The sequence below is a fragment of the Leptonychotes weddellii genome, chromosome 7 (assembly GCF_054177405.1).
Source record: "Leptonychotes weddellii isolate Sample4059 chromosome 7, ASM5417740v2, whole genome shotgun sequence".
Taxonomy (NCBI): Eukaryota; Metazoa; Chordata; class Mammalia; order Carnivora; family Phocidae; genus Leptonychotes; species Leptonychotes weddellii.
In genome coordinates this window covers 11,250,344-11,275,870 of record NC_138375.1, presented here as the reverse complement: position 1 = coordinate 11,275,870, position 25,527 = coordinate 11,250,344, and positions in this window count along the sequence as shown.

The following is a 25,527-nucleotide window of genomic DNA, read 5'->3' as shown; positions in this document are numbered from 1 at the left end:
TAGCTATTGCTATTCCCATTTTATAAATGGGACTCTGGGTCTTAAAGATGAAGAAAAATTTCCCAAATTCTACAGGTTGATTATATCTATGAACAACATATTGCTTAATTTTTTTTCTTTTCATTTAGTATCCCTAGAAGAGTGAGGATCTTAGGGTCCCAAAATTTGTGTTGTGATTCCTCAAAAGCCGGGAAATAGGGCTAAGTGCACTCAGTTGTGCAATTTTATTTCATGTATTATTACATATATATGTCTATGTTCTAAATCCAATATACCTAATTGGGAGCTACACTTGACAAAGAGGCATATTAGTCTTTGACAGGAATCTCTTATCCTTGAAGAACCTGATAGGGCAATGTCCTTTAATACTATCTGAAGGGCCTCTTTGAGATAACAAATTAAGTTTTATGACTCACTATTCTCATTCCTTCAAGCAGACAATTCCAAGTTCAATCCATAGAGATCACCTAGGGAACATTCTGTCTTCAAAGTCAGCCTTATGTAGTCTCTCATTTCTCTGGCAGGTGGGGTAGTAAGTCAGAGCTAGGAGAACTTTGTTTGAAGCCAAGGATTGTGTGATCAGGACTCAATGGTCTGGGATTTTTCCAGGTCAAAAAAAAGATCAGTAGGGGAGTGGGTCTGAGTGGGAAAGCAGTAGAATTTTCTACTTGGGCTGTAAGGGTGTATTAAAACAGAGAAACTCATCCTTGCAATAACCCTTGAGCCCTGAAGACTCTCCATTAAATATGGAATTTTCTGATTTATAATTGTGGTGTTAGGGCTGGAACAAGTCCCTTGTTTATAGCAAAAACTCACATTAAGTTCCAGACCAGGAGCCTCAAGGTGAAACCCACAATGCAGTTCTTCATATGTTTCCTACTGTTAAAATTCAACATCTTATTAATGCAATGTGTTTTAAAACCTGTACTGGGTTCTGGAACTAGACAGTGGTAAGGGTTTCACATCATTGAGAAGATACGAAGAAATACTGAATTGTACAGTTTAAAAGGATGAATTTTATAGTATGTGAGTTATATCTCTACTTTGAAGAACCGTGTTGGACTAATTCAAATGGCTTCTTGGACATCAAATGATCTCACAAAGCAATATTTTGGTGATTTAAGTGCAAATGAAACAGAAACATATGGAGTAAATTTCTGCAAAATTGCACATGATTTCAAAAATAAAGGGGGAAACGTTCTTGGCAAAACCTAGTTGGGTTTCATCGAATCCAAAATACTTGAAAAATAAATTGAGACATTTTGTAAACCAAGATACAGCTGGTTTCTCCATGCAGTATGTATTTCTTATATACTGTCCTTATCGCTAAATGCCTTTCTACTTTATATAGGAAGGTACAATCAGTTGAGGTACACAGGTACAAAACTATGAATCCTTAAGGCATCATACAGTATAAGGCAAGATCACGTTATGAAAATTTTGATACAATATATTAAACACGATTTTCAAGGAACCCTTCCTTGCTGAAACAATTAGAGAAGAAAGCCTCTTGTGACAGCCCCTGAGTAAAGTTCAAGAGCACAAAAAAACTGAGGCCATCCCGTGTCCATTATATGTTGACAATCTCTGGGCATGTAAGCACCATGGTACTGACAATGCAGTCTCCTATATGGTTTTATAAAACCCACTTCCAAAAATGGTCGATATCTACCCATAAACCAGATTTTGAGGTTGTCCTACAAAACTCTTCAAATCCTTTTTAACCCATACATCTATTTATATTATCCATTCTCTTCTGTTATATCCTAGACGGTAAATCTTAGGTAGCAACCGTGACTGCTCTTTTCACATTTCCGTGCCTGATGGGTCCTCTGTATCCACAACAATGTGTGGAATAAATGCTCTTGATAGAATGTCTTTTCAACTTCCCTCGCTTCTGCTCAAGTGTCATTTCCCAGAGAGATCTTCCCTGACCACTTATGACCATCTGTTCTTACTCTCTATCCACCAACTTTTCTTTTTTCTTTTTTTTTTTAAATTTTGTTTATTTTCTGCTGTGGTGGTAAAGCTGCCCACCATGACAATATTATGTCTTAACACAGCTCATGTTAAAAGCCTTTACCAAGGGTAAGGGACTATGGCAGTGGGCGATGCAGGACCTCTAGCATCTGGGTCCTATTGGACCCATAGAAGACTTAGCTTCTTCAGCAGCTACACAGACAGACAGACTGATGCTAATGTCCCAAGGAGTGATCTCTAAACAACTGGATGGAGACAATCAGGCAGATACATTGCTCCTCTCCCCCGACTCCATACAGAATGTTCTGGGAAGTAAGAGGCCCATGTTACCCTACTGGAGACATTTCATAGATTCACATAACCAGCTATGTTTTCATGAGAAGCTGTGGCCAGCTTGGTCATGCACAAACTTAAATTGGTTTTCTCCTTTCCTGCCTTCCCCTTTTTGCTCCTTGTTGCTTCACGAGATCAGAATGTGAACTTTGTTCGACAGAATTCTAGGCATCCAGGCTAAGATAACCAGCCACGGGAAGCAGTCTCTTGGGATAGGATTTTGTAATTTTGTTTCCCATCTGTATTAGTAACAGGTACTCAAGCTCCCACCTATTGATAGCTGTGATGGCATGCAGGTGGAAAGCAGAGGCATCGACAGAGAAGGCGGCAGCTGCTCCTGATTAGTATGGGAGATGGGCAGTAAAGATCGTGGTAGCGAGTGGATACTGTTGTTAGCAGTGGAGGACTGTAAGAAAAAAATGATAGGCTAGGGCAACACATCGCCAACTTAAACCATACTTTGAAAGCCTGAGGGCCTCTCTGACAGCTTTAAAGTGAAGGGACACTTCCTTCAGACACAGGGATGATTATATTAAAAATCTGGCCTAATATCTGATTATCAGCACAGCGGTGTTACAAGAAGACTAAATGGACACCATAGATCTTCTCTACTGAGGTTGAGATCTGATAGAAAGAGTGAGAACAGGGCATTTTAGATCAACATGTCTAATAATCTGGATGTCCTCATTCCCAGAATTCTACTGGTCAGCAGAAGACGTCCCCTCCGCATGCACCAGTGTAGGATAAAGCCCTCCTGTCTGGAGATCCCACACAGACCTCACCTGAAGCAGGGGTCTCTCAGGGTGTCTTGTCTTTTTCTTTTCAACTGGTCTGTCATTTCATGACCAAGCAAGGTGGCAGAGCATAACTGTCTGAAGCAGAGTAGATATAAATCAGGAAAAGAGAGCCACGCAGCAGAGGGACAGAGAGTCATAATGTTCCATCCGACGGGACCCACAGTAATGGTGTCTGGAGAACACAGAAAAGACAAAGAAATATTTAGGTAACTAATTGTGTTGCTTGATTTGTTTAATCAAAAAATATAAAAGTCTGAGAAACTGAAGGATGATGTCAGCAGCTATAATGGAAAGTCAAGGTTCCTCACCCTGATTCCAGATATAAGTTAATCTGCAATCTCAGAGCCATATGATTGAAAGGGAAGCATGGTAAGTGGAGTAAAGTAAACTCGGTATATATTTCCCCAGTCCTTCCCCCAAAGGGACCCATGGGCAATTTTCAGGTCAACCACGCACTGGGGAAAGAAGAATATCCAAATATCAGAGAGCTGTTAGATACAGAATCTGAGCATACATTGATCTAATGAGACCTCAAATGCCTTCATAGTCTTCCTGTGTGGATGGACACTTTAAAGAGACTTGAGGAGAAGGGATAGATAGGGAAAGCTTCCAAGAATGTGGATGGGCATAGGATTGAATGCACAAAGTGACTTCTGAAACCAGAGGATAGGGTAGTTGGAGGCATTAATTATATGTGGTTAGAGAAGTTAGCAAAGGAAAGAGTAGATGACAGGGTGGAAGCAGGGAGAGGAAAGAATTTCAAATAGGAAATAGCTTGTCAATAAACATTCTGTAGCAAGATCTCCGGTTGTTCTGAAAATTAACTCCTGAGTGTTTATTTCTATTCGTAGAACAGCAGAAGAAAAATTCTGCCCACAGCTGTTCATGGGGAAAAGGCAATTCTTTTTTTTTTTTTTCTTTCTTTTTAAAATTGGTTCCCAGGGAGAGACAGGGGAGCCTTCTTGGAATGGAGCTAGGACAGGGCAAGAACAGACTCAGGGGGTCAAGTTTTGACTAACAAGATTGTGGCAATAATGGTGAGACAGATTGGCTTAGCGCTCACCTTCCCCCCCATTTTAGCATTATGGCCTTGGGCAAGCATATTAAAATTGGAAGGATCCTTGGGAGTCATTAAACAGAAAAGGAAATTTGAGGATTGTTTTAGCCTGGGTTCCCTGGAAAACAAAGCCTGGAACAAAGTGTAATTACTTTATTAATTATGTAATCCCATGCAGTACTGAAGGGAAGGGGAGAGATTCAGGGCAAAACAGAGAAGGTAAATGAAAATATGGGAGGTACTTTACCTAGATGGCCACATCTTCCCAAGGAACATAACTCTTTGCTTGGTCAAATAAGAGGTTTATAAGTTATTAAAATTAAGAAGTAAATTTATCAAGATGAATATAAAAATAGATTGATATATGTCAGCAACAAACAGAAAAATCAACTAACTGAGGGAAAAAAGGGGCAGGTTATATCTCTTACATTGTTAGGTTAATATATATCCCACCTACTTTTATTTTTTAAGCAAGTTCTATGCCCAATGTGGGGCTCGAACTCACAATCCTGAGATCAAGAGCCACGCACTCTATCCATTGAGCCAGTGAGGTGCCCCCCAACATACCTCTATAAACAAAGTCTAGAATATGCGTTGTTATAATCATCTCTGAATTTTTGGCTATGTAGAAATGTCCTTAGTAAAATTTTCAAGCAGTTTCCCTGAAAAAGATTGTGGTGGTGAAGAATCTCCTGTGACCATTTGTAGAGCCTTAGTGAAATATCCTCTGATGGTAGATAACTTTGGTTTTCAAGAAAATAGTGGATCTTCCATGGTAAACTATAAGAAGAACGTTTTCAAAGTTCTCTTTAGGTTCTTGGTGAGGCATCTGTCTGGTATACCTCAATGTCTTCACATACAACCCAAATAAATATCTTGTTTTATGAGTGCTCCTCAACACAGCAACTACATTCTGTTTCGCCTTCTGGACTTGGACCTCAGTCTTAACTTCTGTGATGCCTTAGGACTTCACAGAGCTTTAGGTGACATGACTCTGTTGAAATTGGAAGCCATTGTGGGTCTTAACAAGAGATTATGATATTGACATGAATATAGCTACAGAGATTTAAGTGTAAGCAACATGAAAATAATAATTTTACTCCTCTGAACTGTCACTATTAATACAGTGTTTCCTAGTCTGCTGTAAATGTAATCACCAGTACCAGCTGTCACTTCTTGCTTCCTCCTAAGAAACTGGGTCTGATCTGCCTGATAAATTTGAATACATTTTAAAAAGATTCTGCTTTTAAGAGCTGGTCAATGATATATTTGAAATGTGCTTTCAGTTGACCTAACTTTTTCTACAGCCTAACTGGAGAGTCATGCAATGTTTTTCTAACCAAAATGCTATTGCATTTCAACCTTCGGAGAATCTCTTTGAATAGAGTATAAATATTTCGGAGTGTACAAAAAGGACTGTTTTGAGAGTCATTTAAATAGTGCTGACCTTTGGTCACCTGCTCCACTTAACTGTACATAAAATTCTGATACTACATTGTACACATGTTCATAATAAACACTGTTTGGATCTGTCCAAATTTTTTCTTAGCTAAATATGGTAGAAAGTAAACTTATTTATTTAGTAAAAATGTCACATGTTGTGAGTCGTTCATTCAACAGTGTTTAGTTAATTTGATTTTGTTAGGCATTTTTATAAATCTGATATATTTAGTCAGAAAACTTTTGGCACTGGCAGCATATTAAAATCAGCAACAAAACAAAATGAGAACAAAAACAAAAACCTAAAAAACGAAACAGAAAAATAACAAAAAAACAAACAAAAACCGACCAAACAAAAGCCTGTTTACCCTAGGACTGGAAGATTCAATTGCATCCAGATGAGAATAAAATCCACTTTGTATTTCCAAAGCAAATAAAATTGTGTCAAAAATTAATCCTTTGGCGACTTCTGGAATGTATATTTTTCCCATTCTAATTGCTGTGACATTCCAGTGACCCTATTTTGCATTATCGTGCATTTCCCCGTCCTTCTTGTCTTCCTTCTTGTTCATCACTGTCTTTATTTCTGAGTCAGTGTTTTTCTGAGCCCACAATTGAAATGGAGAGTTGAGGTAAGAATATACAGGCTTTGAGGAAAGAAAAACTACATTATATCTTCTAAATTTATGTCTCATTTTGGACCCTTAACTAATTTGTTAGGCTACAGGATCCCCATGTACTCTTCTATCCAGTGTGCCTCATCAGAGAATCCTCCTTAAACAGTCTTTGCAGCTTATCTGTCCAAGGTATAAGCTTTGAATGCCCACTGTTGGGAGCCAAACGTGGATCACTTCCGTGGAAGAGAAAGGGACACAGTTTATGTTGATTACCTGTTAGTCAAAAGGTACAAACTTGCAACCAGAAGATGAAAAGTTCTGGAGATCTAATGCACAGCATAGTGATTATAGTCAACAATACTGTGTTATATACTTCAAAATTGCTAAGATCATAAATCTTAAATGTTCTCACCCAAAAACACGATCATCATGTTGTATGATTGAGGAGTTAATTAATGCCCCAGTAGCAATCATATGACACTATATCCATGTATCAAATCAGCACATTGTACACCCTAAACTTATACAGTGTTATATGTCAATTATATCTCAGTTTAAGTAAAATTAATAAAATAAAACTGTATATGTGAATGAAGGAACTAGTCTAGGAGCCGTTCTGGAAAATAGGTAATTATTCATCAATCATACCTTACTTTGGATCAAGAGTATTATTTCTTTTTTTTAAAATTCCATTCATTCTTGAGAGAGAGAGCGAGGATGAGAGAGAGAGAGGGAGAGCGCGCACAAGCAGGGGGGGAGGGGTAGAAGGAGGAGCAGACTCCCCACTGAGCAGGGAGCCCAGTGCGGGACTAGATCCCAAGACCCTGGGATCATGACCCAAGCCGAAGGCAGCCGCTTAACAGACTGAGCCACCCAGGCACCCAAGAGTATTATTTCTAAATTTGATTTTATTTATTACTTTGGCTATGCCCTAAATTAAACCCAAAGACAAATAATGAGCATCTTAAAATAATGTGAAGTAAGTTTTAAGGGCAATTTCCAGAAAGAATTTCAAGAAATGAATTGAGAAATGCAGTCTCTCTGGAAGAAGCACGAGTTTTCTTAGGTAGCCCTGGAGAAATAATACTTCTGAGGATGACTAAGCTTCAGTGTACCAGTTTAGTAAACAAGGTCAGAGCATGGATCCTGTAGAGATCCTTTTCTTATTCAGACTTGCATTGTGTTTTTATTCCCTCTGCATGAGTTTTGACCTCTCGACATTTCTGCAGACTGCCATATCCTCCAGCATTTTCGGAATCCTTCAGAAGTTCAGGGCAGTTCTAAAAATATAATGAGATTGTATGTTGGCAAGTTTTTTTATACATTTCTTTGTCTATTTTCAGATCAACCAAATACATTTTGACAAAAGTTATTTTGCTTTAATGTATTCAAACAGATTCTTGATTTGAAAACAGACCCAGGTTTATCAGTTGAAGGAACTCAGGAATCTATTTAAAAATAATTAGTATGAGTTATTTTTAAACCCAAGTAAAAATGTACATAAAAGTTCTATATCTGGATACAGTCTTTTTATTTCTTTGGGTATCTTTAGCCACTTCTATTTGTTACACTGCATGTTTCTTAGTACTAAAAGTAGGCTGATGTGCCTTATGTAAATAATATCCCAAAGAAATATATTGTATTTAAGAAAAATCTGCTAGGCATAAATCTGTGACCTTTATGCAATGCCAGTCATAAAAAGTTCAATTAAAATTCACATAGCTTGGTTTCATACACCCTTAAAAGGAATCTAAAGACAATTTCAATACAATGCCAAATAGCTGGAAAAAGAAGAGGCACCTGAAAATGAAATCACTTGGCATTGTAGCTATGAACAAGTATTTAATTTGTGACTTTATATACTCCAGACATACATAGTTACATCAAATTTTCAATTTCATTCAAATATTATATGTAGATGCTTTCTCTATCCCTCGAGGATTTTAGGCACTAATCAGGGACATTATATTTATCCATCTGATTAGTGTGTTGGTCTATTCAGGCTGCTATAGCAAAATACCATAGACTGAATGGCTTATAAATAACAGAAATTTATTTCTTATGGCTCTGGAGGCTGGAAGTCTAAGGCCAACGTGCAGTCAGAATTGGTGTCTGGTGGGGCCAGTTTCCTGGTTCATAGTTTCCTCTCTGTGTCCTCACATAGCAGAAGGAGCAGGGGAGCTTCATGGGATCTCTTTGATAAGGGCACAAAGCATAAGGGCAGAGATCTAATCACCTCCCAAAGGCCCCCACCTCCAAATTCCATCCCATTGGAGATTAAGTTTCAACATAATTGGGGGAGGACACAAATATTCAGTCTATAGCACCTAGCAAATATTTCCTTTGCCCCACCAATCTTGTGCGAGGCATTCTTCTAATCTGTGAAAGCATTTTCACAGTGGGTTGGCTTGAATGGTCTCTCAGGTGTCTTCCCAATCTAAGATTCCATGATTTGAGATGAGCCCCAAACAAAACAAAATTCTGTCAAAATGAGAAGTAGAATTTTTAAAATAAATATTTATTGTCAGTGATTTGTTACATTGCCTCATTATAATGGACGTTATGGGGCACAGCCCTGATGTTCCCTCAAGCCCGGCACACTCATCACCTCAGCTGCTGGAAGTGTTGGCAGTTAATTCCTTCTCCAGGAGTTGCTCTTGGCCAAAGGGGGCTGCCCCACTCAAGTTTGTGCCTCCTTCCTGCGGGAGCCTCATCCAGTCGCTAGACAAGGACCTGCTCCTTTTGTCTCACTTTGGGATAACTCTGGAGGACCATCCCTGTTCTTGTAGAGCTCCTTGTGGGGTCACCTGGGGCTTCTTTAGCATCTCAGTTCAACATCTCCCTCTGCTTGATTCTGTCTCCCCCACTTCCTGATAGGCATTATTGCTGGTGCAATCCCCATCAGCCTCCTACACACCAACCTTCCTCTCAATGTCTTTTCCAGGGAACCGGAACCTAAGACCTGCATTTAGTATTAAGCATACCATTTGATGTCTTACATCAAATCAAGTACTTTTTTAAAGAAATCGTTGGGATGAAGGTAATAGCTCATCGGAGAGAGGTTTTCAAGGATAGTATGCTAGTGTTCACTAACAGTACAAACAGAGTTATTAAACAACAACACCCCAGGCATGTGTAGACAGTTCTTTCTGGAAAGAGCCATGTTTCCCCCATGTGGCTCCAACTCAGTTTGAAAGGTACTCTTTCTACCAAAATGAATCAAGGTTGATGGAGCTCCCCAGTTTCAGAGTGAAAGCAGAATACAGAAGTCAATAGAGAGAAAACTCAGATTACTGAGACTGAAAAATGCAAGACAATCCAAAAAGAAGGTACTAGAAGACGTTTCTAGTGGCAGTAGGTATTTTGCTGAAGCAATGCCTCTAGAGACTACAGATGCTATTTCAAGAGTGAGTCTTCAGAAACTGTACAAGGAGAGACTGAGAATAAGGACAATTTGGCAAGAAAAAGACTCTCTGCGGTGATGTGAGCACAGACCACCTGGAGGAGACAGAAGGGACCCACAGAACCAGACAGCTCCCCTTTTAAAGCACGTTAGAAACAATCCTGTTGAATCCACTCTCAGATGGGGGTTTCTCTGCTCCTTCCAGAAGAAGTGTTTGTCATTAGCATCAGACAAACCCCAACTGTATATATAAACTCATTAAACAAGAAATTATCATGTATCATGGAGCTTTCAGGCACTCTCTGTTTATCTTTCTGTTGTCTATAAAGTCCCAACTCAAAGAACCTTGCCAGATGTTTTTATAGAGAAACATTTACAACCAAAGGGCCTTCACCAAGATTCTGGTGCCTCAGGTGAGTAGGTCAGTAGTGTCTTTAGGTAACCTTATAACTGATGCTATTTTTGTCTGGACTTGGGCTCACTACACCCTGCATTGTTTCTTCTTTGTTGGCTGGTTATCTCCAGATACTGAGAGGCAGAAGAACCCAGATCTGCTTCTGGTGCTCCTACTAAACAGCCCTGTTGGTTCATAGCAGGACATTCCATGGTTAAACTTCAGTTTGTTTAATCTGTGTCTGTGTAATCTAGATCTGTGCTATCCAATAAAACTCTCACCATGATGGAAAGATTCTGTGTTCTGTGCTACCTAATATGGCAGCCATAAGCAACGCATATCTATCAAACACTTGAAATGTGTCTGATGTGACTGACAAACTCAATATTAAATTTTATTTCCTTTTAATTAACTTATATTTAAATGTAAATAGTCACATGTGGCCTGCAGCTACTGTTACTGTGGAAAGCAGAGCTCAGTTGACGTTTTGGTGTTAAAATTTTATATTGTTATTATTCCAAGAAGTTTGGAGATTCTACCATTGGTCCAAATAGTTATGAAATTTTGTGGCTTCACTGGAGATAAAGGCTTGTATGTCATTGACCTTGCTAGCCCTTAAGGCTTCTTATGATCTAAAACAGAAGTTAATAAACTATGGTCCTTAGGCCAAATCCAGCTTGCTGCCAATTTTTGCAAAAAAAAAGAAAAGAAAAGAAAGAAAAAAACCCCAACAGTTGTATTGGAACACATCCACGCCATTTGCTTCGGTTTTGTCTAGGACTGCTTTCGTACTGCAGTGACAGAATGGAGTAGTTGGGACAGAGATTGCATGGCTGGCAAAGCCAGAAATATTTCTACCTGGACTTTACAGGAAAAAAAAAAGTCTACTCCCGATTTAGAATAAGGTAAATATGTTCTTTCATTGTAGGTTATAATAATGAAGTATCCTTTCTGTGTTATTTTACCGGGTAAGACTTTTGTATTAGAATGCTGGATGCCTTTTCATTTTGCTCTTCATTTTGACACCAATTAAATGCCATTGGCTCAGTGGTTAGCCCTGCTAGCCTTGTTTTAAATTTTGACTGCCTGATGATCTGACTCAGGCAGTGGCTATTCCAGGAACTTGACTAAACATTGCACTTGCCTATGTGTGACTTCAGGGGACTTTAAAATCCTACCTGGTGATTTTCTCTTTATTTGTAAAAATATCAAATTCAATTCAAGTCTTGATTTTCCATATGTTTTGAGATGGATTTCTTCACAGAGTAAACTGGATCAACTGTTCTCAAAGTATAGATATAATTTCAGTTTCTCTTTAGCAGCAAGGTTGGGATTTGCATAAAATTTTTACTGCATCTTTGGATGCTTTTATTTACCTAGCCCAAATCATTATGCTTTTCAATCCAAAGTCATGATGTTTGGTGGCTACTTCAAGGAGATGTGTTAATGATTATTTACATATCAATGGACAAGCTAAGATTTAGGATTTATTAATATACCTATTCATTAATACATTAATATATTGATCATATTATTAATTTATACTTGATATATTTATTAATCATACCCAGTTTTTTAAAAATAGTGAGGAACATCTGTGCTGACATTTTGGTTCTCACTTTTGTGACTGTAATTCTTGTTTGATATTCAGAGTTTTGAAAAATCAGTAATCAGCCTTCGGAACAGGAGTCCATATCCATGTGTTTGAGCATTCTGCTGTACTTAACAAGCATGGCCTGATCCTGATGGAGAGACAGTGCCTCCAGTAAAAGCAGAGAGAAGACCATGCGCGAGGTGCTAAATGATTGGCAACACACAGAGTCCTCTATCCACTGACGGTTAAGTGGATTACATTTAACCTTATTGCCATTGTTATTAGTCACATTGCTGTCTTTTCCTGCCTAAAAAGTGTGGGATTTTCTTCTTAAAGACATTTCCCTGTCTCTGGTCAAAAAAACAACTTTGCAAACAACAGTGATATTGCAATGCCAATGTCTTTGGCTTTTATAAGAACTCCATGCTGGCATGAAAATTTGGTTTTTCACGTATAGCAAATCTTGTAACTTCTTATTGAGAACTAGAAATATTAAAAAGTATAAATACAATTCTGACTATGTCTCTGTCTTAGTTTGTTCAGGTTGCTATAACAAAAATACCATAGACAGGGTGGCTTATAAACCACAGCATTTATTTCTCACAGTTCTGGAGGCTGGGAAGTCCAAGATCAAGGTGCAGGCAGAAAAGGTCTCTGGTGGGGGCCCACTTTCTGGTTCACACATGTCAGTCTTCTTATTGTGTCTTCACTTGACAGAAAGGTTGTGGGGTCTCTTCTATAGGGGCACGAATTCCATTCATGAAGGCTCTCTGCTCTGGTGACCTAATGACCTCCCAAAGTCCCAACCTCCAAACACCATCACAGTAGGGATTAGGTTTTAACATATGACTTTTGAATGACACAAACATCCCTTCTATGGCAGTCTCCAATGATCTGGTCATCTGTCGGATGGAAGTTTCGTGCAGTACTTCCTGTACCAAAATAATCTGTCCTGGGGTGGAAACCATGGAGCACAATCACAGTCCTTACAATGCTTCTGTAACAGCTATGTGCCTGCATGTAGGCAGATTGCCTGGTTCTTTGGGACAGTCCGACTGACATAAGGGCTCTTTAACAAAACATCGTATGTTTCTGGTATTTTACAAGAATACAAACTCTTATATTACTCTTATTTCTCATTTTCCATCGACCCAGTTCTGACTGAACATTCACTTTCAGGTGAATGCCTTACTTGTCCACAGAGACCTTCTGCAATGCATCTCTGGAAATGCCAAGACCTTAACACTACATGTGAGACCCCAGCGTTATTTTTCAAACTACAGAGCAAACAGAAACATCGAAAGATTTTTATGGATTCATTAAACTTGGAAACAAACCTGTATCTTTTTATTCCCTAATAAACATGAGCACCTATACTTTCTGAAACTATTGAACCAACCTAGAAATACTTTTAATTGGGGGTTGGGGGACGGGTTAGCCCGGTGATGGGTATTAAGGAGGGCACGTACTGCATGGAGCCCTGGGTGTTATACGAAAACAATGGATCGTGGATCACCATGTCAAAAACTAATGAGGTATTGTATCGATGATACTTTTAAGGTAATCTTTTAAAAATATCACCTCTAAAGCTAAATTTTGCAAAATATCTATCAGAAGCTTCAAGTTGGATTTCATTTAATTTGAACTTCTTTTTTCCATTTTCATTTTGCTTTCATTATGACTCACTTTATTCCCATTATCATGCTGAGGTGGAGTCCACAGTACCTGCAGTATCTGTGACCTCTGGGCTCACCCAGCACACACAAGCTTCCACTCTGGGGTCAAAGGCATGCACCATTTCAACTGCACGGAGCAACCTTGAAAATAACTTTCGGCAGAAAATGAACACTCTTTCCTTCACTGCGGTTATGGGGGAAGTCTTACCTAGGCCAGACAGTGATCATTCATACTGGTCCCAAGCCAGGCATCCAGGCTGACTTGATGATCACGCTCAAGGGCCAAGGAGAATTTTGTACATCTCACAAATTGGAACTTTAGTTGCATGACTCCAAGTTTTCTAAAAAGTTGGAGGTAAGCTTCAGAATAATTTACTCTACTTATCAGCAGTGCTTTTCCATAAAACCCTTCCTGAAGGAGTTTAAAAGAGAAATCTAAACTTTCATGCTGGGATAGTGACGAGGAAAAAAAGAAAGGTGAAAGATCAGCTTAGCTCTTGGCATCATTTGTGGGCCCATAAACTGGCCCTGTTCCCTCCTTTATGCCCAACATTTTCAACTTCATTTTAGCTTCTCAACTCTGAGACCCTTCTCCCATCAGGGTCTTTTCTCAGTTGCCCACGATTTTTCTCTGGCTGAGTCTTAACTTGCCCTTCAAGTGTCATTTTAAAGGGTCCTTCTCTGGGGAAGCATTTGATGGCCCCAAGACTAAGTTGGGGGCTTGCTGTTGTGTGCATAATTTGGAACCTGTACTTTTCCTTTGCAGCATCTACCATTATCATGATGATATCTTCAGTGGTGCCTTTTTTCTTTTCTCTTCTTTTTTTAAAAGACTTATTTATTTTAGAGAGAGAGGGATAACGAGAGTGTGAGCACACATGTGTGGGGGAGGGGCAGAAGGAGAGGGAGAGAGAATCTCAAGCAGACTCCCTGCTGAGGGCAGAGCCTGGTATGGGGCTCGATCCCACAACCCTGAGATCTTGACTGGAGCCAAAATCAAGAGTCGGAGGCTCAAATGACTGAGCCACCCAAGTGCCCCGGTGGTGCCTTTTCTTTATTCATGGCAGTAACCCCATCACTTACCACAGAGCCTGGGAGGTAACGATTCATCAATAAACAGTTGTTTGTTGAATAAATAAATATTACTTGAGCAAGAGAAGAGTCTACACATCATGTTGTTACTCATTTATTTTCATGTGATGAAACAGGAAAGTTACAAATAAATTCGAAAGATGAAATAGGGTTTTTAACTAGTCAAAAAAAACAAACTCGTTACCTCCTTTCTTATTTCTGTCTCTTTGCAAATACATGCACTCATAGTTCCATATTTCTGTGATGCTCTGCAATTTTGAGTAAAATAGAGAATATAATAAGACTATCTTTGCAGAAATTGCCCAAATTTCCAGAGAAAAATGAAAGCATTGTCTAAGTAATCTGCTTCTGACTGCTGTATGAATAGCTCCTTTTATGGTATTTTAAGATAAGTGAGTACCCAAATTCTAGGAGGCTCACAAAATTGGGATTTAGCTGTAAAAACTTTAATTCTGGGTAGCCAATTAGCCGGAAAATGCTTTATGTACTAGAGTAGACATCGGGAGATTTTGGTACAATCTCAAGATTTCCCAATTTTTTCATCAACAAAATGGAAAGTGTATTCATTCATTTAACAAGTATTTATGTTATGCTTTCTATGTAACAACACTGTGCTAGGTGATTTTAAAAAAAAAGATGTCTGAGGAAAGAGATATATAAATAAGTACCCAAATTAGCCACAGAGGTAACAAGTACTATAAACATGAAGGAGAAGTTGGACTTGGTATACACTGGAGCAGCAGTTTCCCAGGCATGGATTGCATGTGACTCAGTGTATCCCTAAAGGGTTTCTATGTTTAAGAAAATTTGGAGAATGGTACACAGTGAATTTCCTCCACGGAGAGACACCATGCATATAAACATAACAAAATCTCTGAGACTTTCCACAAACTTGAAAACTATTTAATTTTATTTAATAGAATATTTTCCCAAATCTTTTGACCACAGATCCATAATAATCTATTAAAATTCCAATGTTCAGAGAAAACTTGCAAGCATTCCAAGAAAACACTGCATCAAATTGGGAAAAGCCTAGGTTCAAGCCCATGATGATCATAGAAAATCCAAGAATCAGAGAGAAGTCAAGCCTCTCTGAGGTTCCTGATAAGGTAGAGGTTGAGATTGGCCAGGTGAAGTTGAGGCAGATTCTACCGTTGAACACTGTCCTGAGGCACTGGAAGATTTCTAGGCGGCAACCAGTTGCCGTAGGCATTTTCTGATCTGAGGGGGTGTCGCAGGAGAGAGACTTCAATGAAGTTAGACCTATTGGGAAAGAGTATTTAGATTAAATGAGAAATCAGGGCATAGATAAGACTCCAGAAACTCCTGTTCTAATAGTCCAGGGATGATGACCGGGGCTAAGATAATAGCAATGAGAACAGGGCTTGTAACATCTCGAAGGACAACATGTCTGATCTTGAGAAGGAATAGCAATGAAAGAAGACAAAAAGGGGGTGTGGCTCCATGGTGGTTGGTGCCAGTGATCCCATATGGCAGCTGAAGGAGAGACCTTGCTCCGGAGTGGAGGAAAATGTGTAAGATTGTGTGACAGACGTGTGAAGAATAAACATATGGGTTACCACTGAAGTTGGAGAGAGGAAAACAAGGGTCAAAATCAGTCCTGGGCATGTCCACAGTGGGTGGTGAGTAGGGAGAGAGGGAAGAGGTAAAACCATTGCATTCTGCAAGTATTCATCAAATGATGCTTATTTCAGGCACTATGTTAGCTGCTGTGTAAACAAAGATAAAACACACTGACCGTTTTTAAATATCTCATAATTGAACATGAGAGCATAAGCACATAAAATTTACAATGATGGACCCTAATGACTTTCACTGCATGGCATCCATGCCCTTTGTAGTCCTTTCTACAGTGGGTCTCTAGGACCAATAGAATGTGGTAAAAGCGAAGCGGCATAACTTCCAAGGCTGGACCTTAAGAAGATATTCTCAGCTTTATCTTGTCCCTCCAAACACACCCTCTTAGAACCCAGTCTCCATGTTCTGAGAAGCCAAATCTTCATATATAGTGCATGACCAAAGCTGTCCAGTTGACATCCTCGTCTGAACTTCTGAGTGAAAGCAAGCATCAACTGCCACCTTCTGAGTGAGCCATCTCGGATTTTCCAGCCCCATCAATCTCCTAGATTGCTGTAAAACCAACTAATAACATGTGGGGCAGAAGAACTGCCCTGCTGAGCTCTGTCAACCCAAAGAACCACGACATATGACTAAACTGTTGCTATTGAAACACTAAGTTTGGGGATGATTTGTACTTAGTTATGGATAAGTGGGCCAATGATTAACATAGTATAATATGGTCAGCTGTGTAGAAGAACAGAGGAGGAAGTGGTTAGTTATGCAAGATTGGGCCAGGAAATCTCAGAATAAGTTGTAACACTGGAGACTGGCTTAAAGTAAAAGCAGATATTTTGTGTGATACAGGAGGGAAAGGTATTCCAGAAAAATGGCAGCAGCAAAATATGTACATTTGGGAAATGGCATAGGGTGAAGGTCATGTGTATAGGAAGGGTGAAAGGATTGAATCTAGAAAGATGGTTGAGTCTAGTTTCCTGAAAGTATTGTATGTAGTAGGCATGAAATTTACACTGTAGGTAAGGAAACTGTAAAAAATCCTGAATAGAATACAGCAGAAGTCACATATTACACATTTATTCAACAAGTATTTATTGAGCACCTGCTATGTAACTGATGTTGCAGTACATGTTGAAGAAAGATAAAATGATAATAACAAGCAGACATGATTCAGAACTTTCTCAAGCCTGGAGTATAGTCTGAGAAACAGGTCAAGGAGTTATGAAAGTAACGAAAAATTCTAAATTGAGAAGGATAGTCTGACAAAAAGGGAAGCTGAACTATGCAGGGACACAGAGGTGAATGAAACAAATTCCTTTTACTGTCTTGGCATAACAAATTCTCAATAAATGTTGGTAGCATGGCTGATGGACTGTAGAGAAAGAGAAATGTTGGAGGCAAAGAGAACAATTGTGAGGTACGGATGGGAGCTATTATTCCACAGTCCGGGAAGTGAACGCTCAGAGCCAGAGGCAGAGCAGAATGCAGAGATATAAAGTGACGTCTCAGACACAGGGTTGGCAATTGTGGAAAACCAATATCTAGCCGAAAAAGAGAGGAGCACCGAGGACAACTCCAGTTTTGATCTTGAATAAAAAGAGTGTTGATTGGGCACCTAGGTGGCTCAGTTGGTTAAGCGACTGCCTTCGGCTCAGGTCATGATCCAGGGGTCCTGGGATCGAGACCGGCATCGGGCTCCCTGCTCAGCGGCGGATCTGCTTCTTCCTTTGACTTTACCCCTTCTTGGGCTCTCTCTCTCAAATAAATAAAATCTTTAAAAAAAATTCTTGATCTTTAATAAAAGAGTTTTACTAAAGGACATAGAAACCACACCAGAAGGCTTACATAGAAACAGGAAAGGTAATGAATTTTGGTTTGAGAATGTTAAGTAGCAAGTACTTTAAGGACAAGATTTCCCATTGATAGTGCAGACTGTCTTATTCCATTTATTTAAAATTCTAGTAAATGCAAACAAATCTATCATGACAGAAAGCAGATCAGTGGTTACCTGGGGACAAGATTGGAGGTGCTGCAAGGGGACCCAACAAAGACATTGCAAAAGGTCATCAGGAAGGTTTTAAGGGTGATGGACGTGTTTACTATCTTGATTACATTTCAAACTCCTCAAAGTGTACAGTTTTAATTCATTCAGTTTCTTTTACATAAATTATATCTCAATAAGACTTTTTTGTATAAAGAAGACATTTATGAGAGTACCACAAACATTTGCAAATTTGGACAAAAAGAGATGGAAAAAAGTTTGAGCTATTTGCAATGTGCAAAATAGATTACCACATACTTGAGTTAAAAAGAAAAGTCTGAATGTGCTTTTTACTTACAGAGAAATTCTCATATTTACTCTAAACAAAGGTAACAAGATTAGATAGAAGTGATATTTATTTCTGCTAATGGGAATTGGAGGAAACAAATGCTGAAAATAAAATGATCAGAAGTAAGAAAGTAAATTAGGATGAGAATGATGACAAATTGAGAAACATAAAAATACCTCAGAAAAGCAGCCTTGATGGAAAAAAGTCATCGCTTGATGAGAAACTAGGTGGAAAACACACACAAACACACACTCACATGCACACATACACCCCACAACCAAAAAAACCCCCAGAAATTGGCTTAAGCAAGTCAAAGATTCCTGTTCATGTGCGTATTGGCATGGCCTAGGGAAAAATCTTCAAATAACATCAAAGCAGAACAGAAAAATGGTGAAACAAAAAGAGCAGACAGGAAAGGCCATCTATTGAATTAAATAAAACACTAATAGCAAAGTAAATGTTATAGTTACATTAAGACTAAGATAATAATAAAAAAATTAGTTTGGAGCCCGTGAATCTCTTTTATGCAAGGCCAATCTCAATATTCATGTATTTGTTTATATACAAAATATTTATTGAAAGCCTTCCATGTGTCCAATGCTGCTCCAGATGCCAAGGTGACATCAGTAAATAAAACAGATTAAGTGCTTCCTGTCATGGAATTTATACTGAGCATTTTATTGATAACTGTTAAATTGATTAAATCATTGTAAATATGCTAAAATAGTGTCTTCCTTGCTTGAACCACATTGCAAACTTTAACTTAATGCCTTTTAAAGAAGATGTCTGCTTTTTCTAGCGAATGCTTTCTCAGAGTAGTGGTATCAGCAGTCGTTAGTAACTATTTTTCTTCTTTAGTTTAAACAAAAAGGGGTAGAGGGGCCATCTTTTCCTATATGCTTTCAAGGGAGGGAAGTGCCTCCTGAAATCATCATTCTTTTTCATCCTGTCTGGTGTTCTTGTAGTTTCTATCATTCTCTTGGGCTTCTTGGGTGGAGAAAAGAATCGAAAAGCCTCTGCCAGATGCATAGTTCAAAAGTCAGGACTGTAATATCATTGCCTAAAGAATTCCCAACACCAGGGAATCTCCCAAAGAATGCTCCAGCCCACGTTTCTTCCCAGCCCCTGTGGTGTTTTGCAGGCAGCAGACGGTGTTACTTTGGGCTTGCCAATAGAAACATGCAAGTGGGAAATTATCTGTAAAAAGCAACACAGCCATCCTTATTGGGGCTGTTTTATAAAAAGTCAGGATATTCAACTCAGCTAAACCTTTCAGTTTTGAAAAAAAAAACATTTTTTTGTCATTGATGTGAGGTGTGCCTTGTTGGAACTTTGGCTGAACAACCAAGAAAAAGAGCTTTAAGAAAAAAAAAGAAAAGAAAGAAAAAAAGAAAGAAGGAAGGAAGGAAGGAAAGAAAGAAAGAAAGAAGAAAGGAAGAAAGGAAGAAGAAAGAAAGGAAGAAAAGAAAGAAAGAAAAAGAAAGAAAGAAAGAAAAAAAAAGAAAGAAAAGCATTTGATAGCAAAAAAATATGGAAACACTCAAAAGTGTTTTTCTTCGGGTATAAAATATTTCATCTCCTTATGCAATGTTGCCTCTATGGGAATTGGCTTTGCATTGCATGAAAAGAACAAAGACTTCCTTGCAATCCTTGTATAGGGAGAAAGTTCTAATCCTTCTGTAATTTTCTAACTGGTTTATTATAAGTAAAATGGTATGACTGCCTTTTGCCTTCTCCCTTATCACAAACAAAATTCTTCCCCACCCAAGCCAAAGTTTAACTGTATTTCTCAGTTGGTCCAAACCACTAAAAATCCCATAACATATCCAATTATATGTGAAAACAGATTATTCTACCTTTAAATTAGAAAAAATTATCTATTTCAGTCCTAATAGAATACATTTGAAGCGTTAGAAGTATTAAGTAAAAACCTGTAAGTGTGTTTATCATCATCTTCCCCTTTATATCCCAGCCATTCATACCTCTAAATTAAAAAAACAAAAAGTTATTTTCACCACAGCTTTAAGCTCTGTCTCTGCTCTCAATGAATTTTTACAAAAGTAAAACCTTATTTCCTGCCAAATTTAGTTTATTGGCACTTAAAATGGGAATTAATGTTTTCTTGGCATTATGGTTGCCAAATCAAGGAAATTCATAGCATCACTATTTTTGTGTGATGTGTAGAAAGACAAGAAAAGGGTTGTGACTCTCTGACCTTTTGTACTATATCTGTGAAAAATCATTCCCTTCTCCCTTTATTTTGGAAGACTGATGATGTATCTCATAATGAAAGTAGGTTTCAAATACTTTTAAATTTAGAGAAGGAGAACGTACAAATGAGAGCTCATCTAAAGAGAAAAACCACTCTAAGGCAGAGTTTGAAGTAAATGCAAGAAGGCCAAAGGATATTTGGTTTGTCACTTTTTATGAAGTGCTAACAAGGAAAAGAGTAAAACTGCAAAAAAAACCCCACTCTTTAGATGTCTTACTGCTTGAATTTTTCTGACATGAGGTTATGGAATATGAATGTTCTTGAACAAATCTTTTAATAACTGGAGCCTACATGTTGCCTTTAAAAAAATATCGATTTGTCTCCTGGAAGAGAACCCCCAAACCATAATTATCTGACTTTATTTAGCTTGGGCTAAAAGGCAAATCCTATACCTAAGAACATGCCAATGCCCTCCGAAATAACTCTTTGGCCAAACCAGTTGCTCTTTGCCAGAAATAAAAATGAGCACAAAGCTATTCTAATGTTCAAGCATTCAGAAGATGTAAAACAAAGATGTTTGTTAAAATCCTGTCGTTTTTGCTCACTGAGAACCCATCCACCTGGAGGTCTGAGACAACTCTAGGAAAGAAGAATCCCCATTTTCATCCCATGTGACCCTTCAACCCTCTGAGGACACCTGGGGAGAGTAAATGAAGCTCTCAGAATTCAGCTTCATCCTCTGTACTCATGGAAAATGCAGTATCTTTATTTTAATTGGTTTTAATATTCAATATAGCTAAAACTAAGCTGAAAGAAAGGTGGAAGGGAAGATCTTCTCTCCCTTTTGTTGGAATGGTCAATCAAAGGAGTCTAAAGTGAGCCTGTGTGTCTCTCTGAAGACTAACTCCAGCTACCAGTTACCACGTACCACTCATCCCAGGAACAGCCAACCTGTTAGCATCGCTTGGCATCTACACTCACAGTGACAGAATGAATATGACCAGCTTTTTTGTTGATTCATCACAAACATTTTATTTTATATATTTTTTAAGATTTTATTTATTGATTTGAGAGAGAGACACACAGCGAGAGAGGGAACACAGCAGAGGGAGTGGGAGAGGGAGAAGCAGGCTTCCCGCTGTGCAGGGAGCCCGATATGGGGCTCGATCCCAGGACCCCGAGATCATGACCTGAGCGAAAGGCAGACGCTTTACGAATGAGCCACCCTGGTGCCCCTTACCACAGACATTTTAGAGCAGGAATCCTACAAACCCTGGGATTTAGCAGCATTGTCTGTTTAAAAAAGGAAGAAGAAGAAGGAGAAGGAGGAGCATTTCAAGAAAATAACAAAGAAGGCTAAAACCAGTTTATTGTAAGAATTTTGATATGAAGTACAATCATAATCAACAATTCATATCAACAATTCTAAACCCTTCTCTCTAGATGATTCTTTTTTGTCACATGGCAAAACACATGTCTTATCTAAAAAACCTTCATCTCCTAAAGATGTGTTTTGATTGCATTTGTTTTGTTTACAAATTCAAACAAACCCAATAGGATATTTTCAAAAGGTCTAATATAATTACAAGCATTTGAAAATGTAAATATAAGTAAAAACCAGGGGCGGAGGGTGGAATGAATAGGCAAAATACTGAGGATTTTTAGGGCCGTGAAAATACTCTGCCTAATACTGTAATGACGGACACATATCATTATACATTTAATTTTGCTGTGAACCTAAAACTTCTCTAAAAAAAGTCTTTAAAAAAATAGAGCGAAGCAGGATTTGCTTATATGATAGAAATAGGGGTTCAAGAGTGGACTGTATTCCTGAACTTATCTCTTTACTCTGAACTGGTTTGGTACCATGAATTACATGAGGGCTCTAGACAAACCAAATGAATAGATATGTCGTGGGAAAAAGGGAAATTGGCTAAACTAAAGGAATTTGGGACCAATCAAGAAAAACATAAGAAATATGAATTATACTGAAAATGAGAAATAATACTAAAACCTATACACATTTTTTTTAAAGGAATGTCAAAAGTAACCCTGGGAGAAGAGCATCTTGAGAGTTGTGCTCTCCAACATGGTAGCCACCGGCCCCATGTTGCTACTGAGCACCTGAAATGTGTCTAGCATGACAGATGAAGTCAATTTTTAATTTTGTCATTTTCATTTAAAAACTGATACTTAGTTCAGTTGTACTTAAGTGTGTTTGGAACACTTGTTTTAACTGTGTTTGGAACAACTAGGAATCTTTTTCAAATGCAAATCTTATACGTAACACATCCATTTTTTCCAATGAGAATTTAGTGTCCAAATGGAAGGGTTCTAAGTGTAAAGCACACACTAGATTTTAAAGCCATAGTACAAAAGGAATGTAAAGTATTTTTTTATTGATGACATGTTAAATGACACTATTTTAGACATAGTGGATTAAGTAAAATATAAAAATTTTCAAAATATTCTGTATAATACTGTAATGGTGAAGACACATCAATGTACTTTTATCCAAATCCATAGAATGTACAGGACCAAGACTGAACCTTAATGTCAACTACCCACTTTGGGTGATTTTGCTGTGTCAGCAGAGGTTCACTATTTGCATCGGATGTATGTACCACTCTGGTGGGGGGTGTTGATGATCGGGGAGGCAATGCATGCATGGGGGCAAGGGGCATATGGGACATCTCTGCGCCATCTTAATTTTGCTGTGAACCTAAAGCTGTTAAAAAAAAATAATAATAAAGCCTTACAAAAGGAGAAAGTTTAAGATGGTAAGTTTTATGTTATGTGCATTTTATCACAATTAAATTTTTTTAATTTAAAAAGAAAGAAGAAAAGGCAGTAGTGTGAATCACTCTCTGAAATTTTAGCTCCATTTGAAGTTCAACTTCTTTTTCTTGCATCACCCCAGAAAGAATGAAGATTGAGCTGATTTTAAGGTAGGTTCAGACTCTGGAAGCTTACACCAGGCTCCACAAAAACTATAAACGGGAGTAGCTATGAAGGCCTTCTCTACCCTGTTGCCAAATTGACCAAGTTTCCCCGAACCTGAAATGAGCCTGAACTTCTCTGGCTACACCCAAGTGCAACATGCAGAGCCAATCTGATGCATTTTGTCCTGCGGGCGCTCCAGATGCTGACCAGATGTGTGTGCAGTGCAGCCCACTGGCCTGTATGTGGATGTCTGGACACTTACGCTCCAGTCAGTCTCTGTTTTAGTATCATTAAAACAGAAATTATGGAATGCAATTCCTGTCACTTGCAAACAGCCCTGTTGCGGTGTGTCATCGCTTCTTTGTCTCCTCAGTACGTCGGCATTGCTTTCCCCTTCTCGATGAATTAAGAGTCTCTGATCAGTCTTCGAGACTGATCCATGCAGGGCCTCCAGGAAGCCTCCTCTTGGTCAAGCCATCACGCCTCTTGCTGGATTCTCACCCTGCTTTCCATGCTGCTGTGTTTTTCCCGCAGACCAGCTTCCTCATCTCCTCCTCCAGAATTCTCTGCCTTTGGGTCTCCATTCCAACCCCCATGTCAACTCAAGACTTCGCTTCATACTTCATGGAAAGAGCAGATTTCTGTGAGCAGGACCCACTCAGCCCTTCAGGACTGAACACCCTTCAGTAAACATTTCCACCTTCCTTTCCAGCATCTAGCTTACAATGGTTTTTACAACTTAAAATAACTGAAAAAAAAAAAAAGGAAAAAAAGATGAATCATATTTAATGGCATGTGAAAATTATATGAAATTCAAGTTTCAGTGTCCATAAATAAAGTGTTGTTGGAACATGGCCACACTCATTCGTTTACTTACTGTGTATGGCGTTCTCTGCTATAACTGCTTGTTGAGTTGTTGTAGGAGAGACCAGATGGGACTGAAAGCCAGAAATATTTACTCTCTGGCCTTTTATAGGTTTACCACCTCTGAATCTCCTCTCTTCTTCTTAACAAAACAAAGGAAGGCCCTCTCCTCCCTTCAAAGGCCAAACCTCCTGTGTTCCTGCACAAGCACCTCACTTCAATGTACCCTTTGATCACCCGAGCCCTTCCTCTGCTCTCTTCACGGTCAGACTGTTGACACCACACGACTCATTTTCTTCCTGCCTTTCTGGTTGGCCACTTTCAGCCTCAGTGTTCTTTTCCTTTACCTCCAAATGTTAGGATCCCTCAGCATTCTGTCCTGACTCTCCCCCACCCTACCCTTTGATCAGGCCATCTCCTTAATCGCCAGGACTTTAGGTGATTACTCAAGTGCTGACCCTCCGATTAGCTCTCCAGAACTTCAGCCCTGCCCTCTCCTCCAACATACACATCATGAGTCCAAGACCTTCTCCGTTTCAACGTGTCCGAAACGCCATGCTGGTTTCCCCTTGCAAATCTGTGCCCATGCAGGTCTCTCCCATCAACCCAGTGGCTTAAGCCACCTAGGGGTTCATGTGGCCACTTCCCTCTCCACTGCTCCCCACACCCAGGATGTCCTTCCTGTTGGGTCTGCTTCCCAGATCCCTCTCGACTCTCTGCTTCTTGGACATTCTAATCCGAGCCACCTCATTCTCTCTGGACTCCTAAACCGGCTTTGCTCTTCATACTCTGGCACCTTTAAAATCCATATAGCACCGTGAATAAATCTCCCCCACCCCGCCCCGCACTGCAACATTCTCTTTATCATCAGTTGATCCAGAGGAGAAATTGAGTGCAGGAGCTGGCTGGCTGGGAGGAGACAGTGGGCACCTTGCCTGGAGCCCTGGCTCCCACACCCTCTGGAGCCCAGCCAAACTCTCCTGCCCTCCTGCCCTCCTTGGAGCACTGGGCTGTTTCATAGGGTGAAAGAGTGGGAGTCAGAAAGGAGAGGAGGGAGGATCAGAGCCAGAGCCTGCAGGCCCCTTCCTGGGACCCAAGGGTTTGACTTGCTGCTGAGCCTGGACTGGGAGTGGAGATGGTGAACTGGTGGTGGTGGGGGGGGTACTTTTGGGGAAGATTGGAAGGCATCCTCACAAATC